The sequence below is a fragment of the Tamandua tetradactyla genome, chromosome 3 (assembly GCF_023851605.1).
Source record: "Tamandua tetradactyla isolate mTamTet1 chromosome 3, mTamTet1.pri, whole genome shotgun sequence".
Lineage (NCBI taxonomy): Eukaryota > Metazoa > Chordata > Mammalia > Pilosa > Myrmecophagidae > Tamandua > Tamandua tetradactyla.
In genome coordinates, this window is record NC_135329.1 from 102,596,045 (window position 1) to 102,621,461 (window position 25,417).

At 40.2% G+C, this 25,417-nt stretch overlaps 1 protein-coding gene across 9 annotated transcripts in view; it reads right to left on the reverse strand.

Moving 5' to 3' along the window:
• The window catches only part of NCKAP5 (NCK associated protein 5), a 1,072,936-nt gene that overhangs the window by 827,126 nt on the left and 220,393 nt on the right, over positions 1–25,417 (reverse strand). For 2 of the 9 annotated variants that reach the window (XM_077153597.1, XM_077153598.1), the window contains exon 1: positions 13,514–13,808. The exons of the other annotated variants lie outside the window; for them this stretch is intronic. The gene's annotated coding sequence lies outside the window, so the exon portion shown is untranslated. Of the gene's footprint in view, positions 1–13,513; positions 13,809–25,417 lie in introns of those variants that run through there. 9 annotated transcript variants of the gene reach the window in all.

Here is a 25,417-nt window from a genome sequence, read left to right on the forward strand (position 1 = left end):
CACAGATTAACAGAATGGATTAAATAATATGATCTATCTGTACACTGCTCACAAGAGATTTATCCTAGACTCAAGTATACAAACAGATTGAAAGTGAAAAGTTAGAAGTAGATGTTCTATGTAAGCTGTAATCAAAAGAAAGCACAAGTAGCTACAGCAGTATCAGATAAAATAGATTTTAAATGTTATCATGTCATTAGAAATAAGATTTTCATGTTATTTTTAAAAACATATCTTTATGCTTTCTTAAAATCAAAAACTTGAAAATGTTCAGTAAGACAGGCCATTACTATTACAAAGTTCATGTTTCTAATAACTTTCTACTTTATATTTTGAGACTGTATATAGTTCTGATAGCTAATCAAGTGGTATTTAAGTTAGTGTTTAATATTTAGATTTTAAGAAACGGTGATATCTGTAAACTGTAGATGTTTTCCTTAATTTTAAATTGGTCTATATAACTTCCTGTACAAACACAGACATTACAATGATTATATTTTGTTTGGAATGCCAACATATAAAGTGTACAATAAAGAGCAAAAAAAAGAAAGCAAACCTTAGACCAGATTTCCCAACAAAACATATGTAAACATTCACTAAATAAATGTGCACGACTAAACAGGCTTAAAAGTGATCCTTATACCTGTCGGGCAAGCTCAAGGAAGTCCCAGTGACCTGTCTTTCTGGCGCGCTACCCAATTCCTTTCAAGACAGGTTTGCTGGAAGCTGACTCGGAACACCCCAGAGGCAGGCTTCTGTAACTTTTTACATAGGCATCAGGCAACTTAATCTCTTTATTTAGATCATCTGGCCAAAGGATTTATAGGAATCCAAGATTCAGGTGCCATCCCTAAAGAAGCAAGCCACAGGCTTTTCTAGTCTCTTATATTCTGTTCATGCAGCAATGGCAAATATCTCTAAATATATATATATATATATATATATATATATATATATATATTTGTATATATATATAAAAACTCATCCAGGGCATATCAAATACCTTGACTTTCACCGATGAAACCGTTTCTGACAACCATCATGCTAACTAGCAAGCCACTTATTTTATAAACAAAAATAATTTCTTACATTCATAAAATGTCAGGTATTGATGGATAGGCAGCAAATCCTCAGAGGCTGCCCTACCCTTGCAGTGTGGACTTGCTGAATAATACTCACTGACTATGTTGGAAGGGGAACTCTCCATTAGGAATTCTGATTGTCCCCAAAGGTGAAAGCTAAACCAGCTTGCACACATATAAAACCAAATTTATCTAAAGTATTTTGAAGTCAGTTTGGAAGACATCATAATGATGAAATCCCCACCCAAACCTCTCCCCGCTTGAAATATATACTGGCCTTTCATGCCCAGAGGTGGGAGATTGAATCATGTGCCCCGCAGAAAACATGTTCTTAATCTTCATCTGAGTTCCTGTGGGTGTGAATTCATTTGTACACAGGATCTTTTGAAGATGTTACAATTAGTTATGGTGTGCCAAATTAAATCACGGTTTCTTTTAATCCATATGATTGCAGGCCTTATAAAGGAGGAACTTTAAAACAGGCGGCCAGAGAAAGCTACAGGAAGAAGCCAGAAATCAGAGGAATGCAGAAAAGCAGGCACATGAGGAGAAAAGGACATCACCACGTGATGGGAGGCAGAGATGCCAGCCAAGGTGCCCCTGACTGAGGCAAGTCAGCAGCAGAACACGGCAGACTTCAGGGACAAAGCACTCTTGAACTGTGAGGCAATAAATTCCTGTTGTTGAGCCAACCCGCGTGTGGCATTTGTCTTTACTTTGCCCTGGCAAATGAAAACATGGCAGTTAGAGTCATTCATTGCCAGGGACAAGGTGACTATATAATGCCAGGTCCCAGATTCACACTTCAAGCTAGGACCACAGCAAAAAATGTGAAATGAAAAGAAGAAATAGTGGGAGCCAGCTTTGAAAACTAGAGTCAGACTAACAAGGGCTCATGGCCCCAAATCCTGCAGAGTAAATGCCAGGCAAGGAGTCAGATGGCTTGGACTTGGTATCAAAGACAAGAGGACAAAGGCACTGTCCAAGTTTCTGTCTCAGATGGAATGCTCCCCATACTTTGACTGGGTAGCCAGCAGAGTTTCTGGGTCATCTTGTCACACCATAAGGTCCTGACAAGTTGTTAGAATCATAACACATATACTGAAGAAACTATATGTGCTCACACACATTTCCTACTTCACAAGTCCCGTAGAAACCATCCACTCTCTGACATTGACTGAGTACTTCATAGCCAGCCAGGCTCCAGATACCAGGGTTACAAGTTCAGACAAGTTGCAGACCTTGTCATGGAGCAGCTCACAGATGCGGGTGGGAGTTCTTAAACTGGGATCTGTGGCCAGGACCCATGGGTGGGCTTAGGTGGCCTGTGAATGTCTTAAAAACCAAGGTCTCTGTGTGTAGGCATGTGCATATACATGCATGTGTGCGCTGTTCTAGGTAAGGGTCTGTGCATTCATCAGATTTTGTAGAGGAGCCCATGATTCAAAAAGAGTGAAGAAATCCTTGTCTATGCAAACACCTAAAAAAATGATTCTACAACAAATGCATTTATTAAAACTTTGCTATAGAAGACCAAACTGTGAACCATAAAACCATATACAAATAGAATTTTAATCAAAATGACCAAAAAAACAAAAAAAAAGCTCCTAGACCTATAAACGGGAATAAGGCAAGAACTTAAGATATATCCTCATAAAAGAACTAATGACTAATAAAAATGATATTGGAGATGTTATAATGAAGGAAACTCCATGTCTCACTGTTATAAAAGCCAGTCACAGACCAGTAAAGCAAGGGCTTACAAGCCCTTTGATACTTGACTATGTCCACAGGGAAATAGTAAACAACTCCCAAGTCTCATTGGAATGCCCATTTGTCTCTTCACATCAAGTCTGAACTAGAACTACGTGACCAGGCCCCAAGAATTAACAACCAGGATTTTACTATCTACTCCTCTTTATTGGCTCCATTGGATTATACATCAAAATTGAAATAATCAATGGACAGGTAACAGGGACATTTCCCATTCTAACTATTCAAGTCTGTTTAACAAAGAATATTGCAGATGTCAATGAAAGTCACGGCACAAGAAGTTATGTGCTCTTTATTGTGTGGTTTTCAGTAACCCCTGCTGCATCCCCAGTTTCAGAAGTGCAAATTTATCCTCTCTGAGATTTAATTTCCTCCATATATTAAATAGAAATAGCAATAAATAAATTAATAGTTCTTGGGAAGTTTCAATGTCATCAATTGGGCACAATATAACCATTCTGCCTGGTAGCCAGCAGGTACTAAGGATTAAAAAAAACCCTCAATCCCAACCTCCCATCTACATCTGTGCTTTCCAGGGGATGGTGCCCAGACCATCAGTGACAACATTGCCAAAACTTAATAGAAATGCAACTTATTAGAAATTATCAGACCCACTCTAAACTTATAGAATCAGAAATCCTGGGGGTGAGACCTAGTTAACTGTTTTAATAAGCCCCCCATGTGATTCTGATGCATGTAAAATTTAAGAACCACTGACCTAGATAAGTGATTCTCAACCATGGTTGTGCATTATAATTACCTAGAATGTCTTTAAAAACTATTGGTAACCAAACCTTAATCCAAACTAAATCAGAATCTCTGGGTTGGAGGAGGTGGACACTGACATTGGTAATTAGTAAAAGTCTCTGATTGGTACCCCAAATCCCGTCAATGTCAAGTTCTGCCTTCTGGAGTCCGAGCTGCCATACCACACCCCACCTACAGGACCTTGGCAAGTTTCCTACGCCTCCTTTAGCCTCAGTCCTCTTACCTACAAAACAGAGATGATGATACCTATCACATCTCTTTCCATGTCACACACAGCAGTGGCAGAAATGCATGAACCCAGTTCATGCTGCTGCAGAGTCACATGTATGTACGAGGGGAGGAGAGATACCTGGGTCATGGGGGAGAGCTTTGGTAAACTTTACAATATTTTGACTTGAGTATGGGAAAGAAGGGCTGCCAGAGAATTGTCAGCAAATGTGCCACCAACAAAGGTGACTGTAGCATTTACAGGATTGCAGGACTCAGTGGGGAGTTGTGCAGGCTGAGGGGAAGAAGGAGTAGCGGGAAGAGGAGCAGCTACTGGGTTTGCTTATGGATGGATATGCCACCCATATCCCACTGTGATGGTGGAGCAGTAGGCCACCTTGGTTCAGAGACTTGAAGACACCAAGATTTCAGAGTGGAATTGCGGACTGGTCTTGGAAGAGCTAGAGGCAGGAGAAAACAGAAGAGGGAGAATATCTTTGTTGCAACCTGGTTATGTTGAGAGAGAGAGGGAAAGGTGACACGTGGGCAATTGATATCATTTCTCCTTCTAAAATATTTTCTCTTGCCTAATAAAGGTGGCATAAGCCCAAAGAGCCATCAGCTGGAAGTATTGAAGCTCAGAAAATGAGGTAGTTAGCTCCAGGAAAATTTGACTTTGAGATTATTGAATTCATTATCTGAATACATGCTACCAGGCAAGGGGGGGAGTAGAAGTTAGACTGGGAGATGGGGAAAACATTCAAGAAGGAAGAACTGGGAGAAATTTGCCTTTTAGCATGGTTTTAAACAGGTTTCCTAGCTTCAGCTGCAAGGTGCAGGGGGCATGGGTTGGTGCCCTAAATCTAGCAAGATTTTAATACTCAGAGGTTGTAAACAGAAGTCATATGATAGGCTAAATATGGACGTCAGATGTGCTTTGATTGGTCTGTACAGAATTTTAAATGAATGAGCCTAAGAGGTCAGTGGATTGCATCAACGCCAATTTCCTTTCGTGATATTATACTCTTGTTTTGCAAGCTGGTACCATCACAGGAAATTGGGCAAAAGGCATATGGGACCTCTTTGGTATTATTTCTTACAATTGCATGCAAACCTACACTAACATCAAAAAAAAGTTTCAAAAAAAAGTTTCTAAAAAATGAACTGATCTTTATACATCAAAAGATTTCACATAAAAATCTTAATTTCCAGCTTTCCTGGAAAATTTGAAAAATCTGGCAACACACTGAGCCACACCATGTCCCCATCTGATAATGATCAGAAGAGCTAATGAGCTTCGAGGCAACCATTAAAATCCTTGCTCTGTCTCATTCTGCACCCAGCCTGCTCCTCTTATTCATGCTACTTGTCTGGTCCAGTGGACGTTAGAGTTTTCCACTCTTCTCTAAAGAGCAATGGAGTTGAAGACAAAATAGTCTGAGAGGTCATTTGGGGTCACACAATTTGTCTTGCGTTTACACTGCATCACGGATAAGAATACAAGGACACCTCACTATCCTGGTGCCCTTGGGGCCTGGGTACATAATAGGTATCATTATAGTATTCTTCCCTAGTAACAGAACCACTTAGGATGGGTTCCAAGAAGAATCAATGACATACTAAATGTCATCCTATAGCAATTTCGGTCATAACTCAGATGCCATCGAAAAGACAGTAAATTCTTAAAGTCGTAGCTACTCTGAAATTATTTGTGAAAAGAGAATTAGGTAAGGCCTAATTTATCAAAATTGGAAATAGCCAGACACTTGGTTTAATTTAAAACTCTCCATCTATGCACACCCTTAAAATTCAAAGAACGTATGATTCCAAATGGAGTCTGCCACTGTTTTTCTGAGGTTAAAACATTTTCCACATTAAAAAACTGTCCCCTTTGGTTTCTACATGGCAAATTACTCAAGTGGAATCATTTACCCCAAAGGCAATGCAACGTTCCCATCATCACTAAGCAACAACGGGCAAAAAGAGCCAATGGGACAAAAATAGGGAGAATAAATTCAGGTCATCCCTGTTGTACCAGAAAAGCATGAAATTGACTCATACATTTAGATTTATTTTTGTGTTTATTAATTGACACTTTTATAACCTTTAGTCCGCTCAGAACATGGCGCAACCTACCTACCACCATGCATATCATGCTCAGGCCACATAGTTTTTTCTGCTTAGGCCATTGTGACAGCGATGTTCTCATAATTTTAGCTATGAAAATCAGATAACTAGCCTAATAAGAATGGGATATTATAGCACAAAAACTAATAATAAGGAAAAAGCATGATATGTTTACATATTATTTAAGGCATGCATTACCCTAGGAGAGTTAAGTTACATTTGAAATCCTGGGGCAGATGTAGGTCCCAGCTAATGGTCCCTCTAGTGGCCTGTTGTATCAAGGATTCAATGATAGGAATTTCCCATTCTCCCCTGGTGGTGGACTTTGACCCACAATACGCTCACTTTATGCTTAGCTGTTTTACAAATCAGTAAACACACAGACCAAGCTGCTTCTGTCTGTTATGCCCTCAGATTTATTCGTTTTTATCACACAGGTTAATTCAACCTATATTACCACCAACACCATCTCAGTTCAGACTGGCAGAAGTGGGTTATAAATGTTGCCATTTGCTATATCACAGCCAAAGAGACTATATCTAGAATTCCTTGCAAAGTATCTGCAGCCTGTTTTGGGGTGTTGCAATGGCCAAACTGACCACATAGCTCAGGCACCTGGATAAATGATAAATGTTGAGGTATTCAGGCTGCCAGATTAAAGTAAAGGGCTGTGGTATCTAAACCCAGTTGTTTTATATAAAATATGGAATTGGTCTGCACTGTGTAGGGCATCAGCTAGACCCTTCTAGGAGGCATCTGGTCAGGCCATGAGTTCCTCTAAGGTTTTTGCAGCGTATGTGTGAATGCCAGCTGGCAGAGCAGCTGCAGGCGCAGCACACTTTGGGAGCCAGCGAACCATCACTCCCTCAGATAATACACTGAAAGGTCAAAGGGGCTTTGGCTCCTACTTTGAACAAGTGTGTTTGGTCACCAGGGGTTCCATTGATCGTTGGGCTACAGAATATGCAAATAATCTGCAGCTTCCTTAATTAAGTTAAACACAAATCCCCAAAATAGAGCTCGATCTCCAAGTGGTATTTTCATTTCTTATTCAAATAATTGGTTGCAACCATAAGACACCTCTCTTTACAAAAGGCTCTCTTTATGAGGCTCTTGAAAACAATCATTTTCTCCTTCCATTTTTGAAATGCACATATTCAGAATATTTATACAGTATTGGATATAGATACAAATACAGATGTCAATCAAATATGGTTCCGATTCCCAGAGATGAGTTTATCTGAGCAAAAATAGAACCTAATTGTTAGTGGTAGAGTATAAGCAACTTGGTCTGGTTTTGAGAATGAAAAGATGAGACCAGTGGTCATATTAAGTTCATTTTTTTTTCTTTTCTTTTAGAGCCTATTCTCTTTGCCACTAAGAGATCTCAAATGTCTGTTTGGCCGTGATGAACCTCAGGTCTCTCTTGCCTCTTTAAGTATGCCAGGTTAGTATTCATTGAAGAGATATTTCAAGAACACCTCCTTTGTGCCAGGCTCTGTAAGGGACCTGGGTCCAGGGCTGAACAAGACAGGTCCCTTCTTTCATAGAATGCAACTTATGGAACTTACCCTCTAGTCATCTTCTCCTTGCAAACATGTTTCCCTATTGTTCTAGTTTGCTAGCTGCCGGAATGCAATATACCAGAAACAGAATGGCTTCTAAAAAGGGGACTTTAATAAGTTGCTAGTTTACAGTTTAAGGCTGAGAAAATGTCCCAATTAAAATAAGTCTATAGAAATGTCCAGTCAAAGGCATCCATCCAGGGAAAAATACCTTGGTTCAAGTAGGCCGATGAAGTTCAGGGTTTCTCTCTCAAGTGAGTAGGCACATGGCGAACACAGTCAGGGCTTCCTTCTCAGCTGGAAGGGCATGTGGCAAACACAGGGTCATCTGTTAGCTTTCTCTCCTGGCTTCCGGTTTCATGAAGCTCCCCGGGAGGTGTTTTCCTTCTTCATCTCCAAAGGTCGCTGGTCCGTGGACTCTCTGCTTCATGGTGCTGCAGCATTCTCTGCTCCCTCTGAATCTCCTTCATTCTCCAAATGTTTCCTCTTTTATAGGACTCCAGAAACTTCTCAAGACCCACTCAAATAGGTAGAGACATGTCATCATCTAATCAAGCTTAACAACAACTCTTGATTAAATCACATCTCCAGAGAGATGATCTGATTATAGTTTCAAACATACAGTATTGAATAGGGATTATTCTGCCTTTATGAAATGGGATTTTGATTAAAACATGGCTTTTGTAGGGGACATAGATCCTTTCAAACCAGCACAACTATTTCCCAAATTTTGCACATAGGTTTATTAGAAACACCCTTTGGATTTGTTTTTTTTTTTCCCAGAAATCACCTACCAGATGATAGAGACAAAAGCATATTCTCTGGAACAACTTTTGCAAATTCTCAAAGGTAGCTTCTGGATTTCTGAGAATTTGGCACCTCAAAAGAGAAAAGAAGCTGTCTTCTGTGCGTTTTCAGTAAGAAGGATCACAGCAAAGGGAAACCATGGACCTATTGAAAATGCCCTATGTCTGAAAGGTTTGGATGCACCCTCTACTGTTAAACTGGGGTTGCAGGGAAGGACCCTGAAGTCCAGTTTGGAGTGGTTTCCTTGGTATTGAAAGTAACCTTTGGTACTATGCAAAGAAAGTTTTTGAAATAGCCATAGCCTGCAGGATTTTATAGGCTGATTTTCTGTTTTATTACATCATAGGATTTTGCTCAGCCCAGACTCCCCCTCCTATTCTTTGTGTGAGAAACATCTCATTCCCAGAAGCCAAATGAGTTTATCCTGGAGAAAACTCAACGCAACATGCAACTTCTCAAGTTTAACAAAAAGTGGCTCCCACATGTAGCATTTTGTTTTATTTTACAAAACACCTTTTCTCTGACAAACACTTAGGTTTGTATGCATCTGAGGGGGGTGGGGGGAAATGCTTAGAATTAGAGTGAGAGATGCAAGTTTCACTTAATGCCTTGCCAGATACCCTGCTTATGAAATGTATAAAATAAGAACCATTTCTCTTTGGATTTTTATGTGGATAATGACAATATCTTTATTTTTATCTCAATAGTGTGTATATTTAAAGAGAAAGAAAGTAGTTCTTTGTCCAGTTATCTTTGCAAACACCACAGGTGATTCTCTTCTATTTGACTCATCCGTGTTTCCAATTATCAGTCCCAACAGTTGGAACTTTGCTTCAATAAGCCCCAGATGATCCAGAAGGTTTGGCTCTCCTGGTTTCTCATGATTTGTGACAACCTCAAATGGTAATTTTCCATTAACCCCTGATTTCCTTTGCCCTCCTGAAGGCATGCCTTCTCTCCCACCAGGTGAGCCTGCAGTACTCCTACAACGTCACAGCATGCCATCAACCTACGTGCCCAGGTCAATTCTGTGAGCTCAGTAGATCAGTATGCCAACTGGCTGGCAGGCTGCCTGAATGGTAGCAGGTGTCCACCCCAGCAGCCCAGACACTGTGGGAAATATGCTAATCCAAGTGATGGCAACTGGAGCCCCAGGCACTGTGACCCCTCATTTGAGAGGCCCCAGTACACTTTTTACAAGATGGGGCTATTTAATCTCCTAAACCTCCAATTGAAGGACACAGTGAAGATAAAATGATGGAAAAATAGGACCGCCGAGCAAAGGTTAAATGGCCCTGACATTATTTTGCCTGGAGAAGAGGAGGCTGGAGGTGGAGTGGGGAGAGAAAGGCATAACGGCAGGAGAGTGATTATGTCATGAATGCGACCAGCCATTCAACCTTTTGCATGAAAAGAAAAGGAGGAGAAATAAACAAACGCAAACTGCAATTTGATAAATGTGATATAAGTAAGAAATGTCAAACAATGAGGAGTGTTCTACACTAAAATTGGGGACGGGGGATACATTTCTCTGATTACTTCAAAAATAAGATTTTACAAGCCAAGAGGATTTAAGGCAACCTTGACTGAATGCAGGGAACACATAGGAAAAAAAAAATTTTTTTTTTTTTTTTTTTACATGGGCAGGCACCGGGAAGCAAACCTTGGTCTCCGGCATGGCAGGCAAGAACTCTGCCACTGAGCCACTGTTGCACTGTCCAGGAAGAAATTTTGAGGTCCACTCCAATTCAATACGTGACATAAGATTTTTGACTCCACAAACAGCGCCTTACAACTAATGTTTTCTCATGGGCTACCACTAAGAGCATCTATTTAGGACTTCTTTGACCTTCCTTTAATAATTTCCTTAGCTGGGAAGTGACTGACAGGCATTTTGGATGATGGGTGCCCGAATTCCAGTTCTCTAGTAACCAAATCTGAGACTGTGAACGAGCACAGAACCTCCATTTCCTTAAACTGTCGACGGGGACAATAACTCTGCTCCACCCTCGCAGGATCGCTTGGAGGAACAAATTATAAAAGGAATGAAAAGCACACTGAACCCAAGTATGTAGTGATTGGACTGCTCAGACCTCTGGGCTACTCCCAAATAGAAACATGCATGACTTTCTTAGTACTGTTTTAATGAGTTTCTCCCACACCAGCATTGAGGGGAGAAAGCAGAAGGATCAGGAGGGCAAACAGAGAATTCAAGGGTATTGCCCAAGTTGTTATCAGGGCTGCCATTTCACTCGTGCCTTTCCCAGGTCTACAGCCCAGCACTAGGCAAAAGGGTGTGGCATATTCCAGTGCCAGGCAAACGCCTGCTTTGTTCATTACTGGGGCTGTGAGCCCTGACCGGTTTGGACATTTCAACTGGAAATTTTTTACCACTATGTCTTTAAATAGTAGAACGAGAAAACCCCATTGCCCTTGGTGCTTGTAATAGGTAAGTTTTAAATAAGCAAAAAATAGACAAATAAACAGAAGCATTTTAGCACTGTAATAAAATTGATAGACTGTCTTACCCTAGAAAGGGTTCAAACTGAGGATATATTTGGTCACAATGAAAGGAAAAAAAATCCCCTTTAAAATGAATGTAAAATAAGGGACTTTTCTGATAACACTGAAAGATTTTGTCACAAGCAGATCTGGGCTATGAGAATGTAAAGGAATGCTGTATAGAAGCCCTACCCGACCCCTGGCATTTAAGGCAGTCGCCAGTTTTTGGAGTGCTGTGGTCCTGTCTCTAGAGCATTTATCCCGTTGCTAAAAGAACCCTGAACTAGGACAGCCCTTATGCAATTCTAGAATATTAGAGGATAAAGGGCCACTGGACACTTTCATCAACCCCCTTATTTTCCAGATAGGAAATGGAGCATCCAAGCAACGGTGACTAACTAAAAATAATACAATTAGTAGGGGCAACACTGGTATCAGCCCCCCAATCTGCAATATGACTTGCTCCACTTGCAAAGCCACAAACTATTCCAGTGCACTAAATGTGGTTCCTAGGCATATCTCGTTTGATCACAAGGTGGATTTTTAAAGAAGGCTTGACAGCTTAAAAAACATTGTCACATGAGCCCACATTCCTATGGGGCCACAACTAGCTGGCACGCCAGTGTTTCCTGCCCTCTTTGATGGGGTATGTGTTCTCCAGTTCACCACAGTCTCACCATCCCCAGGAATTCCCTGATAGTGAAGCCAGAGGTGATTTAGAATTTATCATCGTGCCTGTACAGCTGCTTATCCTAACCATTCACTTCATTTATGTATATTATTTTCCTGGGCCCATTTAAAAATTTGATTTTGTAGATTCTGCTTTACCACATGCTGCTTCTATTCTATTCAGTACAATCATTGGTGACTATTTCTGCAAAAAGCAAACAAAAACACATACTTGCTGCATGCATGATACACCCTTGATGCTATAGTGATTGTGTGTATAGAGCAGGAGACATATCATAGGCTAGTACAGCAGGTCAGTTTATTTTATCCACTTTTGCACAAGAGTCTAAACATGCTGAAAACCTGTATGTTGTATTGCAGTATTCTAAAGGAGAACAACCACCATCTTACCCTTTCCCTCAATTTTTACTGGGTAAAGGTAGTCTCTCCCAGTATTCTCAACTGTGCTTTCTCAGGAAGATGAGGTGAGGAGGATCTACTTTTATAACTATATTGAAAAGATAAGATAGACAAGTGTCTACACAAAAAACTTACACTCGGGAATTCACTGCAGTATTATTCATAATAACCCAAAAGAAGAAATGACCCAAATATCCATCAACTTATGAATGGATAAATAAAATGTGTTATATCCGTACAATTGCACATTATTCAGCAATAAGAATGACATACTGATATGTACTACAACATGGACATACCTTGAAAACATTATGCTAATATATGAAATGTCCAGAATAGGTAAATCCATAGAGACAGGAAAGTTAGGTTCGTCATTGACAGTACCAGGGGAAAGAGGGAATAGGGAGTGACTGCTATTGAGTACAGGAATCTTTTGGGGGTGATGAAAATGTTTTGAAATTACTGTAATGGCTACACATCCTGTGAATATACTAAAATCCACTGGGTTGCATACTTTAAATGGGTGAATTCTAAGGCATGTGAATTATATCTCAATAAAGCTGTTCTACGAAAGATAAGCTTTTGGAAATAGGAACAGGTGAAGTATTATTTGAGGAAGGGGGCTCTATAAGTCAGGCAAACTCTGCAGTATTTTCACACATATTATCTTTTTTGTGCCTCATGGCAACTTGCTGTGGGTTTTCTTTTTGCTCATTCCAAAGATCAAGAAATAAAAACTCATGGATATTAGGCTGCGTTAACCAGTCACCAACTAAGCTGAGATTTGAACCCAGGTCTGGTTCTCAATCTGCTCCCCTTTCCATGCCGTTGCCAGGCAGCACCCCACGTTTTCTCCTCTAAAAGATAAGACCTGCCATGCCTGTTTCTTGCTGCTGCATGTGATTATTTAATTGTGAGCAGGACCTAGCTCTTCTCTTCTTAAAAGCCAACCTGAGATGTGCCAGCCAATTAAACAGGTTTTCTGAAGTCAAATGGGGCCTTTTGTTCTCAAGGTGAAGTGTAACCTTTTCCAAATGCAGAGCTAGACCCGCCTAAACAATTTCTCTGTCTGTTGGCATTTTCTCACTTACCCAATACTCTCCTCAGCTTGCTCTTTCATTAGCTATTAGAGCTAAAAACATTTCTAATGCATCTCTCCCTCCCCATCCTACCTCTGCATATTCAAGGTGACATCCAGGTAAGCACCAAACATGTTTATGACCTCCTGATTGTATTGCTGTGTATGCCTCTAATCAACAGCATCAAAGAATACTTACAGATGGATTCCCATGGACAAATTCTTCAACTAAGCATTTAGAACGCATGTACCGACATCCAACCCCAATCACTCTGAGAGGTTATACTAAAGCATAAATCATTTAGGAGTGCAGGTAAGGAGAGGTGTGTGGGGGGATGGCAGGTTCAAATAGAAAGCATATTCTTTGCCTTAAATGAGTATCAGCCTGAGCTAAATATGAGTGGGCAGCCAGCAGAGAGCTTCTGGGATGCAAGTCATGTCCAAACCACAGGCACACAGGCTGCCTCTACTCAGATACTGATCCATTATCTTCCCAGCCAAGTTCCAAGTCTTACCTCTACTGAAGCAAGAGCCCAGGCACCAATGAGTGGCCTCCACTGGGTCAAGAGTACCACTGCAGTAACTCGGTTTGGTCCCTTCCAGGCTCAGCTCTCTGATCTGCCAGCCACAGGCAGAGCTGATTATCCTCTTTGTGAGCAGTTGTCAGTGTGCTTCCGCCTGCCCGTCAGTATTTAACTACTCTGTCAAGTTACATTACATCACCTGCAGGAAATCTCACCCCAGCGATATCTGCAGGGTGTGCCTGCCCTATTCAATTCAACTCAGTTCAACTTTATCCAGTACCTTCCCATTCGGTCTTTCCCACTCCCACCCCCTAATATACACTGAGTGCCTATTGCATTTGACAGAGGAATACAGAAATGAAAGGCCTGTACGGAAAGTGCTATAATGTCAAGAGCACAGAGTTCAGGGGAGTCTCTCGTTCCAGGCTGGCTGGGGATAGATGGAGCGAATGGACTCGGGAATCCTCAAAGGAATGTCTGTCATGGGCCAGGCTAGATCTGCAAAGACACAAGTTTGAAGAATAAATGGTGTCTGACCTTAAGGGCAACACTGGGAGCTTAGTCAGCAGACTATCAGGATTGCTGACCCAAGTGCCACAGGTAAGGTACAGAATATCACATAAAAGAAGGCAGCAGCTTCTCATTGTTTCTTAATGAGTTGGGTCATCAGTGATTTCTAAGACAGTAACTGAACTGAGATGTCTCAACAGGAAAAGCTGGCTGCAGCCCCTAGATGCCTTGGTGTTACAAATATGCGGGATTCCTCAGAGATGTGAAACAGCAGGTAAACTAATGAATAAAGGAATTACATAAGACCTATTCTCAAGCTCAGAGAAAGAATTTGGGTAACAGGGTAGCATTCTTCTCTGGTCTGAGGAATTCATCTGTGGCAAGGGGGCTTGGCCAGAGGTAAATTGGGCTCTGTCACATACTTGCCTAATCTCGCTGTGACATTTCCACCACAAAAATTTCCCAGCACTTAATGAACTGTTGAAGTCTCTTTCAAATTATATATAACAAACTTGCAGAGCTACTGGGCAAAAGTAAACTGCGATCTTTCACTCCATCTGTGATCAGCAGCCTCCAAAGCTACCTACTCTCTTTGGGACATCTTAAAATTCTGAATTTACGGCTAACGCACAGCTCTCAGATATCTCCACACAATCCCTTTTCTACCCAAAGTTACTTCAGCTTCACGCTCCACCGAACAAAGACCCCATTTACATGTGAAAATTCAAAGGAACACCCCCTCCCTGCCACCACCACCACCAGGGAGCCTAAGAGGCAGCCTGGAAAGTGCTGGTATATTTGAATTGCAAAACACAGCCCGGGGACCGCAATACATCTAATTTGGGATATGTTCCAAGTTCAGGAGCATCTATCTCTGCATGGAAGTGGCTCTGTTAGTCAAAGTTTCTCAGGCAATTTTCCAGTTCCACATGCCTACTTCCACAAGTGTTTCTAAGGTGAATATTTAGAGTCTGTTGCAATATTTCACTACAAGGTATTTCGATTTTTGGCAGGTTTAAACTGACACTGTCACCATTCCAGTGAAAGCTGATGACCCATATCTAATGCCTCCTCCTTGGTCATGGCTCAGGACGTTTTTTGTTCGTCCGTGATTGAAGCAGAATGCTGCTCCAGACCCTGCGTTTAAATCCTCACGGTTTGATTTCAGCCCATTAATGAGTCTTCACTGCAACTTGAACCATCAAAAATCTGAACAGGGATGTTTTACCACGCTCAAGCTTGTTCTTTTTTGAAACCAAGAGTTTCTCAGAATCGTTTTGCTTAATAACTACTAAGACATTTGACGTTAGGAATATCATACGTCATTAACGGAACAGTTGCTACTACTAATTGCCAAATGCCCTGGGATTTTTGCATCCAATTAGAATGGATTTGTGTCATTTGTCTTGTAATCTCAAAAAAAGGACTAGGTGCTACATGGCCTTTATTTTTAAAGGCAATTTCAGTAAATCTGAGGTAAAATTTTCAAATACCCTCATTAGTATTGTGGGTGATGATATAACTGACAGACATCCCGTGGAAAATGTCCAGCAAATGTGACAAACATTTCCAGAAGTTAATCATAAGGAACTGCATTTCTAAAACACAGAATATTTAAAATGTATCCCATTTGGGCGGGCCACGGTGGCTCAGCAGGCAGAGTTGTTGCCTGCCATGCCAGAGACACTAGTTCGATTCCCGGTGCCTGCCCATGTAAAAAAGAACAAAACAGACAAAATGTAGCCCATTTATCTCATGCATATCCCACTTTTACAAAAGAACAACGGTCGCTTTTCTCAATAAGAAGCCTCAAAGAGAAAGAAGCCCTACAGCAAAACTGACCTCATACAAGCCCCTTTAAGAAACACTCTGTTTTAGAAAGTAAGTGGTATTGTGTGCTCATCATGGAGGGAAAGTATAGACAAGGAAATTAAAGCCTCAATTAATACTATGTGACCTTGGGCAAGTCACTTAATCCTGGGGGTTAGATTTTAAACCTGCCCTCCCTAGCTCCTGTGAGGAAAACTCAGGAAAAGAGGTTGACTGTTTAAAGCACATACCCAAACTCATGTGTGTCAGAGAGTTCACTGCCTTTTACAGCATTCTCTTCTGAAGCCCAGATTTGCCCAAATTCACATAACAATCGTTAATGCTCCTGCTGACTGTCCTGGTTTATCCAGGACAGACATTTCCTAGGAAGCGGGACACTCAGTGCTAAAACCAGGAAAATCCTTGTCAAATCAGGGTGAATTGGTCATCAATTGCCATTACTCAGCTCATGTTACAGCTTCATTTTGGGAATTGACTTTAGATTATACCATAAATTATGTGGCATTTCTTCTGAAAAAATCAATGGCTCACAATAGCTTCACATATTGGTGTATTCATCACCATGATCATTTTTAGAACATTTATGTATACCAGAAAAAGAAGTAAAGAGAAAAAAGAGAAACCCCATATATCCCATACCCCTTAGCCCTCCCTCTCATTGACCACTGGTATTGCAATTGGCCCAATTTTTTTATCTCCTACCCCCCCCCATTTATTTATTTATTCATTTTGTCATTATTTTTTACTTATCTGTCCATAGCCTGGATAAAGCGAGTGTCATCTTTGGCATTTCTTTACAGCCAACAAATTACGGTTCTTTAGAATTCAGTTGACTTTTTGAAACAAATATCATTTGTAGCCAGGTCTAGTAATTAATATGGGTCTTTCAGGTGGCTGAAAAGTTTGATTCAAAAAATAAAATATGTCCATAAATCAGATTTTTTTGAGCAGTTCATAAACGAAATGCAAAAACAACCAAACAAAATTACAAGGGCTGTATGACCTTGCCATTCAAAGTGTGGCCCGTAGAACTGACAATAATGGCACCCCTGGGAGATTGTTAGAAATGTGAAATCTCAGCCCACCCCAGGCCACTTGAATCAGAATTCACATTTCAATAAATCCCTGGGGGCTCTGATACACAGGAAAGTTTTAAAAGCCCTGTCTGAGAATGTGTTTAAGCCTGGAGTAGGAATGAGACACACCAGCATGACAACGTATAAATATAAAAATAAAAACATTTTTGCAACTTGAAGCCCTTTGACCAAAAAAAAAAAAAGCATTACTGTATTTCTTTCTTGTTTCTGGGTTGGGTAAATTTTATCTTCATAGTTCAGGAGGTCATAAAAGTTAGTGAAACTCTAAATGAGACCAATGGTTAGACGGATTTCCTATAGAGGTGCCTGTGGGATACAAGGATACCTCAAATGGCAGCGTCCTCAGGGTGTGTGGGGATTCATTCCCTCTGTCTGTGTTCACCGACCTCTGCCCATAGCATCTGCTGGAGGTTGGGTCGAACCTACTATGCCTCTCAGGTTTTAGGTTTACAAGTGGATAATCAGGGCATGGAGGAAGACAGAGAAAGAACAGGTGTCCGAGGTGCAAGCCGAGGATTCTAATTTGGAGTGTGTGGTTGAAGGGGTATGAGAAACACTTCAGTGGAGATGAAGTAGGTATTTGGACATTCTAGCTGGGGCTAAGCTTGTTCAAAAGGCAATGTAACACACAGTATGACAGGATCTCCCTTTGTCAAATATTTTGGAGTGGTCAGATTGATTTAAATAATAAGGGGCTCAGGGATTGCAATAGGGAGCATTTTAGGCCTACAGGGCACTGGGAAACTCCAGTAGTGAAAAGGAGAAAGAGGGTAAAGAAAAGTAATAGTGATAAGGAAAGAATTACTAAAAGTTAAAGTGAAATAAAAATGGACGACAATAGAGGATCCAAGATGGCGTCTTAGTAAGGTACATGCGTCTTAGTTCCTCCGACTCCAAATCAACTAATAGGTGAACAGAAACAGTACAAAACAACTCCCGGGGCTACAGCAGGGAATGGACACACAGCGTAACCAAGTCTGGGCTGGCTAGTCTGACTGCGAAACTCAGCTGCGGTGAGTGAGATCCCCGAGCGGCGGGCAATTTCCCGAGCAGCCGCAGCTGCGGCGGTCCGAGCTAATCCCTCCCTCCTTCCGGGGCTGGCTGAGAGACTCGGAGAGACAAGCTTCCCAGCCAAGGCGGCCGGCGCCACACTTTTGCGGGCGGCTTCGAGTCCGCGACTACAAGTCTCGGATCAGAGGGCTATCCAAAGTCTGGGCTGGCAAGTCTGATTGCGAGACGTGGCTGCGGCGAGACCCCCGAGCGGCCGCAGCTGCGGCGGTCCGAGCTAATCCCTCCCTCCTTCCCGGGCCGGCTGAGAGTATCGGAGAAGTAAGTTCCCCAAGCCGAGGCAGGCGGCGCCCTTCTTTTGCGGGCGGCTTCGAGTCTCGGCTTTAAGTCCACGGCTACGAGTCCCGGATCAGAGGGCTATCCAAAGTCTGGGCTGGCTAGACTGACTGCGAGACTCGGCTGCAGTGAGACCCCCGAGCGGCGTGCGATCTCCCGATCAGCGGCAGCTGTGGTGGTCCGAGCTACTCCCTCCCCGCTTTCCGGGCCGGCTGAGAGTATTGGAGAAGCAAGTTTCCCAAGCCGAGGCAGGTGGCACCCCTCTTTTGCGGGCGGCTTCGAGTCTCTGCTTCGAGTCCGTGGATACGAGTCTCAGATAGGAGGGCTATCCAAGCCGCGGAAGCCCCCCCCCCACGGGAGGCTTCCTGGTCCGGTGGGGAATCCCCCAGGCCCGCTGCGGCCCGCAACCAGCCACAGGGTCCCCTCAAGCCGCGGCAGCTGATGCCCCCACCACGCGTGGCCCCTGAACCAACGGAGAGATTTGGATCCGAAAGCCCCAGGCCACGGAGATCGGTGACTGGGGGAGACCCATTCCAAACACTTGAGACAAACGTGTGCCACGTGCGCCACGTACTGGGCAAGATAAGAAAAACAGATCCCAGAGATTTCACAGAAAAATCTTACAACCTTGCTGGGTCCAACACCCAGAGAAATCTGAATAAATGCCCAGACGCCAGCAGCAGAAGATAACTGTCCACGCTCAAAAGATTGAGAATATGGCCCAGTCAAAGGAACAAACCAATAGCTCAAATGAGACACAAGAGCTGAGACAAATAATCCTGAATATACGAACAGAAATGGAAAACCTCTTCAAAAATGAAATCGATAAATTGAGGGAGGACATGAAGAGGACATGGGCTGAACATAAAGAAGAAATAGAAAAACGGAAAAAACAAATCGCAGAACTTATGGAAGTGAAGGATAAAGTAGCAAACATAGAAAAAATAATGGATAGCTACAATGATAGATTTAAAGAGACAGAAGATAGAATTAGTGATTTGGAGGATGGAACATCTGAATTCCAAAAAGAAACAGAAACTATAGGGAAAAGAATGGAGAAATTTGAACAGGGTATCAGGGAACTCAAGGACAATATGAACCGCACAAATATACGTGTTGTGGGTGTCCCAGAAGGAGAAGAGAAGGGAAAAGGAGGAGAAAAACTAATGGAAGAAATTTTCACTGAAAATTTCCCAACTCTTATGAAAGACCTAAAATTACAGATCCAAGAAGTGCAGCGCACCCCAAAGAGATTAGACCCAAATAGGCGATCTCCAAGACACTTACTAGTTAGAATGTCAGAGGTCAATGAGAAAAAGAGGATCTTGAAAGCAGCAAGAGAAAAACAATCCATCACATACAAGGGAAACCCAATAAGACTATGTGTAGATTTCTCAGCAGAAACCATGGAAGCTAGAAGACAGTGGGATGATATATTTAAAATACTAAAAGAGAAAAACTGCCAACCAAGACTCCTATATCCAGCAAAATTATCCTTCAAAAATGAGGGAGAAATTAAAACATTCTCAGACAAAAAGTCACTGAAAGAATTCGTGACCAAGAGACCAGCTCTGCAAGAAATACTAAAGGGAGCATTAGAGTCAGATACAAAAAGACAGAAGAGAGAGGTATGGAAAAGAGTGTAGAAAGAAGGAAAATCAGATATGATATATATAATACAAAAGGCAAAATGTTAGAGGAAAATATTATCCAAACAGTAATAACACTAAATGTCAATGGACTGAATTCCCCAATCAAAAGACATAGATTGGCAGAATGGATTAAAAAACAGGATCCTTCCATATGCTGTCTACAGGAAACACATCTTAGACCCAAAGATAAACATAGGTTGAAAGTGAAAGGTTGGGAAAAGATATTTCATGCAAATAACAACCAGAAAAGAGCAGGAGTGGCTATACTAATATCCAACAAATTAGACTTCAAATGTAAAGCAGTTAAAAGAGACAAAGAAGGATACTATATACTAATAAAAGGAACAATTAAACAAGAAGACATAACAATCATAAATATTTATGCACCGAACCAGAATGCCCCAAAATACGTGAGGAATACACTGCAAACACTGAAAAGGGAAATAGACTCATATACTATAATAGTTGGAGACTTCAACTCACCACTCTCATCAAGGGACAGAACATCTAGACAGAAGATCAACAAAGAAATAGAGAATCTGAATATTACTATAAATGAACTAGACTTAATAGACATTTATAGGACATTACATCCCACAACAGCAGGATACACCTTTTTCTCAAGTGCTCATGGATCATTCTCAAAAATAGACCATATGCTGGGTCACAAAGCAAGTCTTAACAAATTTAAAAAGATTGAAATCTTACACAACACTTTCTCGGACCATAAAGGAATGATGTTGGAAATCAATAATAGGCAGAGTGCCAGAAAATTCACAAATACGTGGAGGCTCAACAACACACTCCTAAACAACGACTGGGTCAAAGAAGAAATTGCTAGAGAAATTAGCAAATACCTCGAGGCGAATGAAAATGAAAACACAACATATCAAAACTTATGGGATGCAGCAAAGGCAGTGCTAAGAGGGAAATTTATTGCTCTAAATGCCTATATCAGAAAAGAAGAAAAGGCAAAAATTCAGGAATTAACTATCCATTTGGAAGAACTGGAGAAAGAACAGCAAGCTAACCCCAAAGCAAGCAAAAGGAAAGAAATAACAAAGATTAGAGCACAAATAAATGAAATTGAAAACATGAAAACAATAGAGAAAATCAATAAGGCCAGAAGTTGGTTCTATGAGAAAATCAATAAGATTGATGGGCCCTTAGCAAGATTGACAAAAAGAAGAAGAGAGAGGATGCAAATAAATAAGATCAGAAATGGAAGAGGAGACATAACTACTGACCTCACAGAAATAAAGGAGGTAATAACAGGATACTATGAACAACTTTACGCTAATAAATACAACAATTTAGAGGAAATGGACGGGTTCCTGGAAAGACATGAACAACCAACTTTGACTCAAGAAGAGATAGATGATCTCAACAAACCAATCACAAGTAAAGAAATCGAAGCAGTCATTCAAAAGCTTCCTAAAAAGAAAAGTCCAGGACCAGATGGCTTCACATGTGAATTCTATCAAATATTCCAGAAAGAATTAGTACCAACTCTCCTCAAACTCTTCAAAAAAATCGAAGTGGAGGGAAAACTACCTAACTCATTCTATGAAGCCAACATTACCCTCATACCAAAACCAGGCAAAGATATTACAAGAAAAGAAAACTACAGGCCGATCTCTCTAATGAATATAGATGCAAAAATCCTCAATAAAATTCTAGCAAAACGTATCCAACAACACATTAAAAGAATTATTCATCATGACCAAGTAGGATTCATCCCAGGTATGCAAGGATGGTTCAACATAAGAAAATCAATTAATGTAATACACCATATCAACAAATTAAAGCAGAAAAATCACATGATCATCTCAATTGATGCAGAGAAAGCATTTGACAAGATTCAACATCCTTTCCTGTTGAAAACACTTCAAAGGATAGGAATACAAGGGAACTTCCTTAAAAGGATAGAGGGAATATATGAAAAACCCACAGCTAATATCATCCTTAATGGGGAAAAATTGAAAACGTTCCCCCTAAGATCAGGAACAAGACAAGGATGTCCACTATCACCACTATTATTCAACATTGTGTTGGAAGTTCTAGCCAGAGCAATTAGGCAAGAAAAAGAAATACAAGGCATCAAAATTGGAAAGGAAGAAGTAAAACTATCACTGTTTGCAGACGATATGATACTATACGTTGAAAACCCGGAAAAATCCACAACAAAACTATTAGAGCTAATAAATGAGTACAGCAAAGTAGCAGGTTACAAGATCAACATTCAAAAATCTGTAGCATTTCTATACACTAGCAATGAACAAGCAGAGGGGGAAATCAAGAAACGAATCCCATTTACAATTGCAACTAAAAGAATAAAATACCTAGGAATAAATTTAACTAAAGAGACAAAAGACCTATACAAAGAAAACTACAAAAAACTGCTAAAAGAAATCACAGAAGACCTAAACAGATGGAAGGGCATACCGTGTTCATGGATTGGAAGACTAAATATAGTTAAGATGTCAATCCTACCTAAATTGATTTACAGATTCAATGCAATACCAATCAAAATCCCAACAACTTATTTTTCAGAAATAGAAAAACCAATAAGCAAATTTATCTGGAAGGGCAGGGTGCCCCGAATTGCTAAAAACATCTTGAGGAAAAAAAACGAAGTTGGAGGTCTTGCGCTGCCAGACTTTAAGGCATATTATGAAGCCACAGTGGTCAAAACAGCATGGTATTGGCATAAAGATAGATATATCGACCAATGGAATCGAATAGAGTGCTCAGATATAGACCCTCTCATCTATGGTCATTTGATCTTTGATAAGGGAGTCAAGCCAACTCACCTGGGACAGAACAGTCTCTTCAATAAATGGTGCCTAGAGAACTGGATATCCATATGCAAAAGAATGAAAGAAGACCCATATCTCACACCCTATACAAAAGTTAACTCAAAATGGATCAAAGATCTAAACATTAGGTCTAAGACCATAGAACAGTTAGAGGAAAATGTAGGGAGATATCTTATGAATCTTACAATTGGAGGCGGTTTTATGGACCTTAAACCTAAAGCAAGAGCACTGAAGAAGGAAATAAATAAATGGGAACTCCTCAAAATTAAACACTTTGGTGCATCAAAGAACTTCATCAAGAAAGTAGAAAGAGAGCCTACACAATGGGAGACAATATTTGGAAACGACATATCAGATAAAGGTCTAGTATCCAGAATTTATAATGAGATTGTTCAACTCAACAACAAAAAGATAGCCAACCCAATTACAAAATGGGAAAAAGACTTGAATAGACACCTCTCAGAGGAGGAAATACAAATGGCCAAAAGACACATGAAGAGATGCTCAATGTCCCTGGCCATTAGAGAAATGCAAATCAAAACCACAATGAGATATCATCTCACACCCACCAGAATGGCCATTATCAACAAAACAGAAAATGACAAGTGCTGGAGAGGATGCGGAGAAAGAGGCACACTTATCCACTGTTGGTGGGAATGTCAAATGGTGCAACCACTGTGGAAAGCAGTTTGGCGGTTCCTCAAAAAGCTGAATATAGAACTGCCATACGACCCAGCAATACCATTGCTGGGAATCTACTCAAAGGAATTAAGGGCAAAAACTCAAACAGACATTTGCACACCAATGTTTATAGCAGCGTTATTTACAATTGCAAAGAGATGGAAACAGCCAAAATCTCCATCAACAGACGAGTGGCTAAACAAACTGTGGTATATACGTACGATGGAATATTATGCAGCGTTAAGACAGAATAAACTTATGAAGCATGTAATAACATGGATGGACCTAGAAAACATTATGCTGAGTGAGTCTAGCCAAAAGCTAAAAGACAAATACTGTATGGTCCCAATGATGTGAATCGACACTCGAGAATAAACTTGGAATATGTCATTGGTAACAGAGTTCAGCAGGAGTTAGAAACAGGGTAAGATAATGGGTAATCGGAGCTGATGGAATACAGACGGTGCAATAGGACTAGATACAAAAACTCAAAAATGGACAGTACAATAATACCTAATTGTAAAGTAATCATGTTAAAATACTGAACGAAGCTGCATCCGAGCTATAGGTTTTTGTTTTGTTTTGTTTTGTTTGTTTTGTTCTTATTATTATTACTTTTATTTTTTTCCTCTATATTAACATTCTATATCTTTTTCTGTTATAATGCTAGTTCTTCTAAACCGATGCAAATGTACTAAGAAACGATGATCATGCATCTATGTGATGATGTTAAGAATTACTGATTGCATATGTAGAATGGTATGACGTCTAAAAAAAAAAAAAATGGTCAGCACAATACTGCCTAATTGTAATGTAATTATCTTGGAACGCTGAATGAAGCTGCATCTGATCTATAGTTTTTTTGTTTGTTTGTTTTGTTTTTTTTTTCTCTTATATTTTTGTACTTTTTATTTTTATTTGTGTTTTCTCTCTGTGTTATCACTTTATTTCTTTTTCTGTTGTAGTGCTATTTCTTTCTCTAAATCGATGCATATGTACTGAGAAATGATGACCATACACCTATGTGATGATATTAAGAATTACTGATTGCATATGTAGAATGGATTGATTTCTATTGTTGTGTTAGTTAATTTTTTTAATTAATAAAAAAAAAAAATGGACGACAATAACATATAGTGAATTGCAATAGTAGGAAGGTTAAAAGGCTTTCCTGAAACAGAAGTTTCATATTATAATGGGAAATACAGTAGTAGTCTGAAACCAAAATTCTAAAGCATTTCAAATGGGAAGCAAGAAGGGTACTGGGCGTGAAGGTTTTATTTGTGTATAAGTGGATAGTTTGTACCCTACAAACAGAAACTACAGAATCTTCTTTGATGCACTTTGGACATAAATTTACAGAAAATGATTATGCCCGTGGCCACAAACAAAACACGGAAAATTCCCTGAAATGTAGACTTTATGGGTTCCAATCTCAGACCATAAGATCACGAGATTAGCTATAAATATGAAAGGACAAAAAAGGGAAAAAAAAATCTAACAGGTTATAGATTTAAAAATACTCTATTAATTAAACTAAGAATAAAAAATGCAAATAAATACAATGTAGTTATTTGGACATAAGTATAATGGAGAACATTTCATATCAGAACTCAAGGGATGCAGTGAACCCAAAAGAAAATTTATAGACTTAAATGTTTTCATCTCAAAAAGAAAGATTGGAAATAAATGAGTTCAATACACAGCCCTAGGAACTAAGGAACCTAAGAAAACAACAAAATAAACTTTAAGAAGAATATAGTGAAAAGAACAAAGAAGCTAAAATTAATGAACTAGTAACCAATGTATGTACTAATTCATCTAATGGACATCTATTGAACACTGACATCCCTCACCTGATACTTTGTTTGTTTCTGCACTGTTCTTGATTCAGTGGATATGGTAGTGAAAGAAAACAGACAACAATGAGGTTAACCATTCCAAACAGTGGATAAGTAATTT